This window comes from Gavialis gangeticus, unplaced genomic scaffold, assembly GCF_001723915.1.
Source record: "Gavialis gangeticus isolate Ggan-Ray unplaced genomic scaffold, GavGan_comp1, whole genome shotgun sequence".
Taxonomy (NCBI): Eukaryota; Metazoa; Chordata; order Crocodylia; family Gavialidae; genus Gavialis; species Gavialis gangeticus.
The window spans coordinates 163,205,856-163,214,731 of NW_017729024.1; the positions used below are offsets into that span (position 1 = coordinate 163,205,856).

General features: G+C 42.6%; 1 long non-coding RNA gene across 1 annotated transcript; it reads left to right on the plus strand.

Annotated features, from left to right (window-relative positions):
* Window positions 1-359: 359 nt before the first annotated feature.
* On the plus strand, window positions 360-7,145 carry LOC109297921. Its single transcript, XR_002097465.1, has 2 exons — window positions 360-4,183; window positions 6,950-7,145. It is a non-coding gene; the product is annotated as an uncharacterized LOC109297921 (long non-coding RNA).
* The last annotated feature ends 1,731 nt before the right edge of the window (window positions 7,146-8,876 follow it).

The following is an 8,876-nucleotide window of genomic DNA, read 5'->3' on the forward strand; positions in this document are numbered from 1 at the left end:
CTCCCCCCATGTCTGTCAGTGCCCTAAGTTGGTAAAGTATATTAGAGGATGTAGTCTCTTCCAATTCAGCTTTCAGGGTTTTAGTTTTATTCATGTACTGGTTTCACCTAGCACTAAGCACTGTTCAGACAAAAATTTAAGAGAAGATTGCCAGCCCAAATAGTTTAGCCTAAATATAAAAGACAGCAGATAGTGGCATTTCTAATGTGCTTCTCTTACTGAGTTAGGAGTGGGCAGAAGTGGGGATTGCTCAAACTTGGACAGGCAGCCTGAGTTTTCAGGACAGGTTCTAAAGGAATAGCTTGAGCTAGTGGTGTTTGTTCACACTTTTGGGCCTGTGGACCAGATGAATGGGGTGGGGTGGGGCTGGTCTGTGCGCCAGACTGGGCCCCGTGCCACCCCTGTGCACTGGGATGGGGCCCTGGGACCCCATGCTGTCTCTACCTGACTGGAGCCTAATCCCAGCCCATTAGGACAGTGTGGCACTCTGGGCATGTGGGAGCCAGGCAGAGGCAGTACAGGGCCCTGGGACCCTATCCTGACTGGGCAAAGGAGATGCAGATGCCCACACTGCCTTGATCCAGCTGGGTTTGTCTTTCAGGGACTCTGCACTGTCCCTGCCTGGCTGGGATTGAGCTCTGGGGCCACTATGCTGTGTTTACCTACCCGGGATCAGGCCCCCCAACTACCTCTGCCCAGCCAGGATTAGGCTCCAGGGCCCTGCGCTGCCTCTGCCTAGCAGGGATCAGGCCCCACGCACCTGATCTAGTGCGCAGGGCCATGACCAGCAGGGCTCCTCACAGATCCGTGGAGAGCCCTGTGGGCCAAATTGTGGCTCCAAGGGCTTGATCTGGCCTTTGGGCCAGGGGTTGCACTCCCTGGCCTAAGCTGCTGCTGCTTCTTTGTACTAGCTCATGCTCTGAAAGAGTCTCTGAAGAGAGGAGAACCTCACCAGGAGATGCAGGGGACTCGCAGGTACGGAAACCATACAACCAGTTCCACTGGGTTCATTGTGGTGCCTGCTTAGGTCAGATTTGACATTTCTGCTTGCTTGTTATGTGCTGCTGTGCTTGGAAATGCCTTATCCCAAGTGCAATATTTCATACATATTTTTGTAATTCATTCAAAACCTTTGCAGTTGTGGCAAGTAGCCAGCTAGATAGATGTGTTTAGTCCAAAAATAAGTGTTTGTAGATTATAAATAGTTCTTGTGCACACAGGGAAAGTATTCCAGAGAAACATGTTGGACTCATTGCCTGAAAGAAGAGTGAGTAAGTAAAGGCAGCATAGGCCAACTCTAACTATGTTCCAAGACATGCACTGCTAGGTTTCTTTGATAGTTTCCTCTCTTAGTCAGTAAAAAATGACTTATAATCATGACTGCCCCAATGTTGACTCTTTTTCTGTCATGCAGAGGAGTATTTTAAATGAAGAAACTGAGTCAACTTTTTGTGAGGTTTATTTGTACAGTTTCATAGGGGGAAAAAATCTTTCCCCAGACATCCAGTGTCTCTTTTTTGACTTAATTTTGTTGCATCATTGACCTGCTGAAAGGGGGAAGGCCATCACAAGTGGTAAGGGGTGACATTTTCCAGCTGCAAAGGGATGGAAAGACTGAGGTCCAAATCCTCCATTTAGGCATCTAATTCCTATGTAAGTGCCTAAATACCATTGGTTTCTGTGGGTGTTAAGCCTGGGAGTTAACCTTTGAGGATCTATGTCTAAGACTTGTTCACATATACATAGAAACATGGAACTAGACTTGGATCTCATAAGTCATATTTGGCAAATGCCACCCAATGTTTGCTCCCACTGCCCAGGAATTAGTTGCGTCTGAAAGTGGGGACACAGAGTACCTTTATCCTTTAGCACACCTGCTGGTATCAAGGACCTGCACATTGGCTTAGGTGGCATAGTCCAGCATAAATTTTAACAGGTCTATGTCTTAGGTGCAATATCTTTTGTGGTAATCTTATAATTACTATATAAACCTTGCAAGAGGCAAGGATATTTTATGGTGATATCTTTTATTGGACCAGCTGTGTAGTTGGCTTAAAGTTAGACAAGCTTTTGAATGCAAGATGTTCTTCCTCAGGTCACTTTTGAGGATCTGTGTCTAAGAGACTTGTGACCTGAGGAAGAGTGTCTTGCACTAGAAAGCTTATCCTAATTACAAAGAGAAGGACCTCTTGGAGGTGGGGGCACCACAGATCACCAGGAAAGCCAGGGAATGAGAAGATCCAGGTTTTCAAAGCCAGGGGCTCCTTTTGAAGCCATGTTAGGACCATCTACAGGGGGTCCTTTCAGGAGAGGAAGACGGAATAAAGTTGCTTTTTGGAGAATCCCAAGGAACTACTTTCTTGTTCCCCTTGAAAGGGGTGTTTGATTCTGCATGACAGGTGGGGCCTGCTTAAAGCAACCCTCACTCAGGACAGCCCCATAGAAGCAGTGGAGATTATAACAGGCTCACTCATGCACACACACTCACTCTAGGCACGCAGACAGTACATTACTTGGTGACCATTAAAAGTTGTTCTAGGAATTGTGTGCAGTGTTGTGGGCGAGCCCAGCTTTAACAGGCATAAAGCAAAATCAGTGTTTGCGCAAATAAATTAATCTTACGGATAGAGAGCCCACTTTAAGTTTCTTCATACAAAGCACCCTAATCCTTTGTTGTGGCCTCCTAATCAGCCTCACTGTAACAGATAGTGGTATCGCAAACTGGGGATTATGATACTTTCAGCTCTGCCTGAGAGCAGATGGAAATTAACTGTTTGAAGGGAAAGGTCCTTCTCAAAGGCAAGCTTTTGTATTTATCTTAACAACCCTATCTTAACAATTAGCACATCAATTAATGGCTTTTTCAAAGTGTGTTTTTGTTTATTTTGATATGAAGAAAACCTTTCCCAGGGTCTTCGTGTACTCAAAAAAACCCCTAACGAAATCATTGCCTCAAAATACCATTTGAAATCTCCTTGTTCACCACTGATTATTGAAAATCAGCATGTTTTGAGCTCAGAAAGATTTTTTTCTTAAATCTGTAACTAATTTTCTCTTGCTAAAAATTCCTTTAACCAACATTTTTAAGTTTTTCTTGCCCTCAATCAGATATTTCAGGAATTTAGGCTGGAGAGAAAACAAAGGTCTTCAAATAGATTAAATGGATTACATTGCTTTTTTCATAAAGGCAAAAGTTAAAGTACATGAACTACATTTACTACTGAATCTACAGGGTGGCAGAGAAATTCATTTTTGCAGAATGAAAGTTTGATAGTTACTAATTTTCAGGTGATTTATAACTGGTTTATGTTTGTAGGGGTCCATTGTTACAGAAAACAGTCTCTTGTTTCTGAGAGAATCAACAGGCTTTAATGGGAATGGACTCTTTGACTAAGGTAGTTTACAATCCCCTTCCCTTCTGACCCCTTGCTTTGAGATTTGATTGAATGCTGAGAGTGTTTTTGCAAGGAGTGGAGAGCAAATAAATAAGACATAATTGAGCTGTCACAAGTTGTAGAGTTATGGCTGTATTTTGCCCTGGCACTGGTCTTATGCTAGATTAATTCCAATAAAATGGGGTGAGTGAGCAGAATCCAGCTCATCTCTATGAAGACAGACATGTTTTACTGAAGGTCAGACTCTGTTAGCTCCAGTAACAGTTGACTTATTCATAATGCAAACAGAAAAACATTTGCACACTAATAAACTGGCAAGGCAGTGTGTAGTGTGGAGATGCAAAGCACTTACTAATACTAATACTATTCCCTTCATTGTGAATGTACTGCACAGGCAGGTTAAGCTGTGACTTCTGCAATCACCCTGTGTTCTCAAATACTTCAAACTTTCTCAATTAATCTGTTTTTCAGCCTAAATATCTCAGGTTTAGGTTTTTCAATGTGGATAAAATCTTTTTGCCCATTTTTTGAATTGCATGAGAAATATTATTTTTTTTAAGTAGATTTAGAAGCTTTCCTGGTTTGAACCATCCTAAGGAAGAAAGATAACAGACAGAACCGTGGAAGAGGGTCGACCATGGACAGATGCAGAAAGTTTGCAAGTGGGCTGCAGGAGCGGCAACCTGCACGTCAGGGGTGGCTGCAGCCTGGTTCCCAGCATTTACCCTCTTTCTGGGCAGACCAGACCACAGGAGCAGCAGCAGGGACTTTCTAAGTCCTTCAGGCAGGTAAGAATCTTCCCTCCAGCTCCCTTCTCTCCCTGCTCGGCTGCATATTCCCTTCCCTTCTCCCCATGCCCCTTCCCTGCCCAGTGCTGCTACTGTCATTGCCACTGTACCCGGCTGACTTGGGGGGCAGAGCTGGCGGCGCTCCACAGCCACTCCCGCACAGCTGCAGCTGGACTGCACATGAAGCCAGGCTTGGCTAGACAGCCGCGGCATTGGGTGGCTTCCTTTCCTCTGTACCTGCTCCCAGGCCAGCAGGGAACTGTCCTGGGGGGACCAGGCAGGGTAGAAGAACCCACTCGCTCACCCACTGCTGCTGCTGCTGCTGTCCCTAGCTGAGACTGGTTCTGCATGCAGCGCAGTTAGAGTGGGCAGGAGCTGATCTGGAACTCCCCAGTGGGAGCTGGAGACAGCAGCAGCAGGGGGTGGGAGAGTGGAGGGGAGGAGGGAATTCTTACTTGATTCCAGATTTAAAAATAATTCCCTGGCTGCTTCTCCTGTGGTATGGTCAACTGAAGGGGTGGGGTATGGAGCACCCCCGCATCACTGCGCTGTCCTGAGGGAGACCCCGTCTTGGGCTTTTTGAAAGACTGGGCAGCATGTAGTCTTACAGAACACAGACAGCAGTTTCAAGCCACAATCTGGCCATAATATGAGTGCTGGTTTTATATACGTGGCTTAGAGGAGCCCTTTTACAGTGGAGTTCTGTAATGAGGCAAGGTTTTGACTGTGCAAATGAGGAAGAACTTTGTGAAATGAGCACAGCACTGAGTGTGATCTTCTTTGCTTAAATGAGTAAGAACAAGTATGAAATTACAGTTGCAAATTTATTCTGGCACTGTTGTTGTTTTCCATTTCAACATTAGAAGCCCAAAGAATTGTTAAGCATCCTCAACCCCTTTACCGCCATGAGCTTTGAATGCTTATCAACTAATTAGGTTCAAATTTCGAAGATAGCTGAGTCTAACTTTCCCACAACTGGTTAATATAAAAAATATTTTTAAAGGTAAAACTGTCATTGCAGGGAACCTACAAAGGACAGAAGCATAGAGTTGGAAAAGACCTCAAGTGTCATCTAGTTCAACCCCCTGCATGGATGCGGTAAAGAGATAGCATTGGGGGTAGCGTGCGGGAGATGCAGTGTATAGAAATAAGAGATTTATGCAGTAACTCACTCCAGGCAAACTTTTCAAAAGTGGACACAGATGTTGGATGTTTCAGTTATTAAAAGCCAGAAAAACAATAACCTCCCTCCTCCCAAAAACCCACCACCACCTAGTGAAGATGGGCAGTGCATCAGTAATCACTTCTTAATGTCTGAGCCTAATTTTCATTTATCTTTATCTTGTTATCTTTCATTTATCTTTTTTTTCAATATCCCTCAGAGAATAAGCATTATCAATATTCCTCAGGGGTCTATTTGGCATTGCATTTAGCTTTAAAAAAATCCATCAGCAGAATAATTTATGCATGTACCATATTTACAACTTTATTGTAAATTTATTTACAACTTTACAGTTGTATCAATCCATTACAATCTAAATCTGGTTAAAAGATTTGCCATCTGACCAGAGTGGAAACTATAACATGGGGCCTATTGTGCACTACAAAGAGTGAACATTATTATATGTTTATACTTTTGTAAACACCCAGAGATGAGGAGCCCATTAGGCTGTACAGATGCTGACAGAGTCCTGGCCCTTAGAAAGCCTAGACTCCAATAGACAAAATGGACAAATATTGGGAGGTTTATAAGCCCCATTTTTCAGGCACTGAGCTATAATTTAGAGACATACCTTTTACAGATCTGGTCTAAATCCCTTGTCCAAGGTCACATAAGAATTCTGGAACACAGCCTGGAGGCGAACCCAGCATTCCTGCATACTAATCCAGTGCCTTCAGCTGCCACAGTTTCAAATGCATATTCTGCCTGTGAGGGATTAATCTGTGTTATTCTGTGAATGATGATTTCACAAGCAGAAATTAAAACCAGTTCAGAAATGAGCTGCCAGAGCAAAGTCCAAGCTATTAATTTTGGTTTGACACAGCCTATTCAGCTATACCTGGTCTTAACACCAAGCCTTGAACTCCAGTCACTGGACCATACTGTGTAAGGCTCCCTAAATCCCTGGCAGTCCACACACAGATGGTAGCAAAATTCCTTCCTGATCTAAAATATAACGGTTTTTTCCACCATGCAGATGTGTGAGAATCTCCAGGCCTGCGCTTCCTTTGGGTAAAACTTACATGAGAGCCATGAACACTATTAAGTGATGGGTACTTTAGCTATGGTACGGTTGGATGGAACATGGAAACTTAAGAACTTCTCCCAGGGACCTGATTCTATTAAGTGCAAGGCCTAGATCCAAGGGGATGGTTTATCTTGCTGTCTGCACATGGCCAAAACCTTGTCAATGAGGGCAAGATTGATAAGAAGCACATGCACACCTCAAAGGCCATTACAGACTAATAGTCAGGACATTGTGTCAAGATTTCACATTCTTCTACTTTAATCTCTTAAAACAAAATGGAATCCAAAACGCACCCCAGAGAAAACAGATCAGCTCTGTGTAGCATCATGCTCGGTGTCATGTACATATCTATATTTGTTTTTGGTAGATTAGAGCTAGTGTTTACCTATTTTCTGCCTATTCAGAAGTAATATTGTCTAGGTGGATTTTATTAGACATTTATTTTTGTTAGTAATCTAAGATGATCTCTGTAATTAACTGGGAAATGGAAAGCGTGTTCTTGTGTGTTTCCTTTCAGTGGCTGTGATGGGCTCTAGAAGCATGCTAGACGTTCTTCATTCAACATGTAATGCATCTTTGCCCAAAGATACCTAGCATATGGGTGTGAAATGATCCCCGTCATATTTACTTTCATCATATTTACTTTATCTTCACCCACTATTAAAGGATCTTTAATGAAAGTGTTGCCGATAAAAGACAGAAATAATTTTCCTGGAGCCTTAGCTGTTGTAATGTTATCAGAATGTTTACAATAGTTGCTTCCTCCTCTGCGGCTTGCTTGTTGTTTAACGTTTATTATTTGGTATATAGTAGCACTCGGTCACTTCAGGTAAAGATTATGCCTCATGGTGCCAGGCAAAGAGAGAAAAGTGTTTCCAGTTCCAAAAAAACTGCTGTCTTTATCTTAAAACAAAACACAAGTTTCATGAAACAAGTAGGTAGATAGGGTAACTACAGTTTCTCTGCCAAATATACTGCTCTGTCTTCTTTATTCTCTATGTCCATTCTCCTTTTCTGTAGCTCTTCCCTTCCCTGCCTAACACTCAGCTTTATATCCCCCAGCGTGCATGATAAATTCTCAGCTTCACTTCCTATCAGGTCTCCTCAGAAAGGACATTTTTTTCTGTCTGTATTAACCTCTGGATGACATAAAATTAAACAGAGCAGAATTTAGCTACTTGTATTTTTCTCCTTTGCTATCCGCTCTTCAGCTTTCCCCCTCCTGTTCTCTCTCTTTTCTCTGCTTCTTTCTCTCTTGCCCTTCTTCTCCCTCCATTTATTTAGCCCTCCAATTCTTTTCCTTTTCTTATTCCATGTTGTCATCTCTGCTGGCGCTCCTTTTCCCTAGCTATCTTTCCTCCCCATTCTACCAGCCATCTATTATTGCCTCCTTTGTTAGCCACTGGCTGGGAATAAATGCCAGCTGACCTGCTTTGGCGGGTTATTACATAATGATATACTCCAGGTTTCTCGCCCCATTTTTCCCTAGCATCTAGTGCTGCTGCTGTCATAGACTTCACATTTACATATGCTGGGCAATTCCAACATTACCCATGTGGGAAGGGTCACTTGGTGGTATAAACTTCTGGTCTGGAATGCTCCTTGGCATCATAAGTTCAATCTTTTTCTTTGCTTTTCTATGACAAGGAAAGAAACACCTTCAACACCTGAAGTACGGGGCTTTTTCAGAGCAAATATAATATGCAAAAGAAATAGAATTGGCTTGTGTGCTTTTTCACAGATTCTCTGATACAGCAAGAAGACGTGAGGGTTTTTTTCAACATGGTTTTTCTGTTTGTTTAAACATTCAGGTCTGTTCTGCCCTAATCTCCCCAGAAGGCTTTAGTGATGGTAACTGAAGCCTTGGCAGGATTACAACAGAGATACCAAGAGCAAATGATACCAAACTGAGGGGAGTGTTATTTGACTGTTAAAACATTTTTAAAAAATCTAACACACAAAAATATCCCCCCATTTAAAGAATTGGCATATTCATTTCAGAAAGGGTAAAGAAAGTTAATGATCCACATATTTAAAGCCTTTCTTGAGACTTTCCATAAAAAAACAAGGAAAAATACAAGGAAGACCATGCATGACTTTCATACCACATTTCAAGGGGTGTCTGCATATATTCCTCTTTGTGCAGAGGAAATAATTACTTTTATATACCATAAACACTTTTAAACCTTCAATCTTTTAGGGCCAGCAAGTCTCATTCCATAGGTTTGTATAGTGCTTGGCACTATAGACTCTGATCAAGGCCTTTAAGTGCTAGCATAATACAATAATGAACTAAGGTCTTGCGAGCATGAAGTGGATGCAAAAGATTGCAGGGTATTTCTGCTGAGCCAGGGTTTCTTTAGTGTCCTTGCACATTTTACTTCTTTCCCAAGTGTGCAAGAGATGCAAGGGTTGTACCAGAAATGGCCATTTGAAAGAGTGCT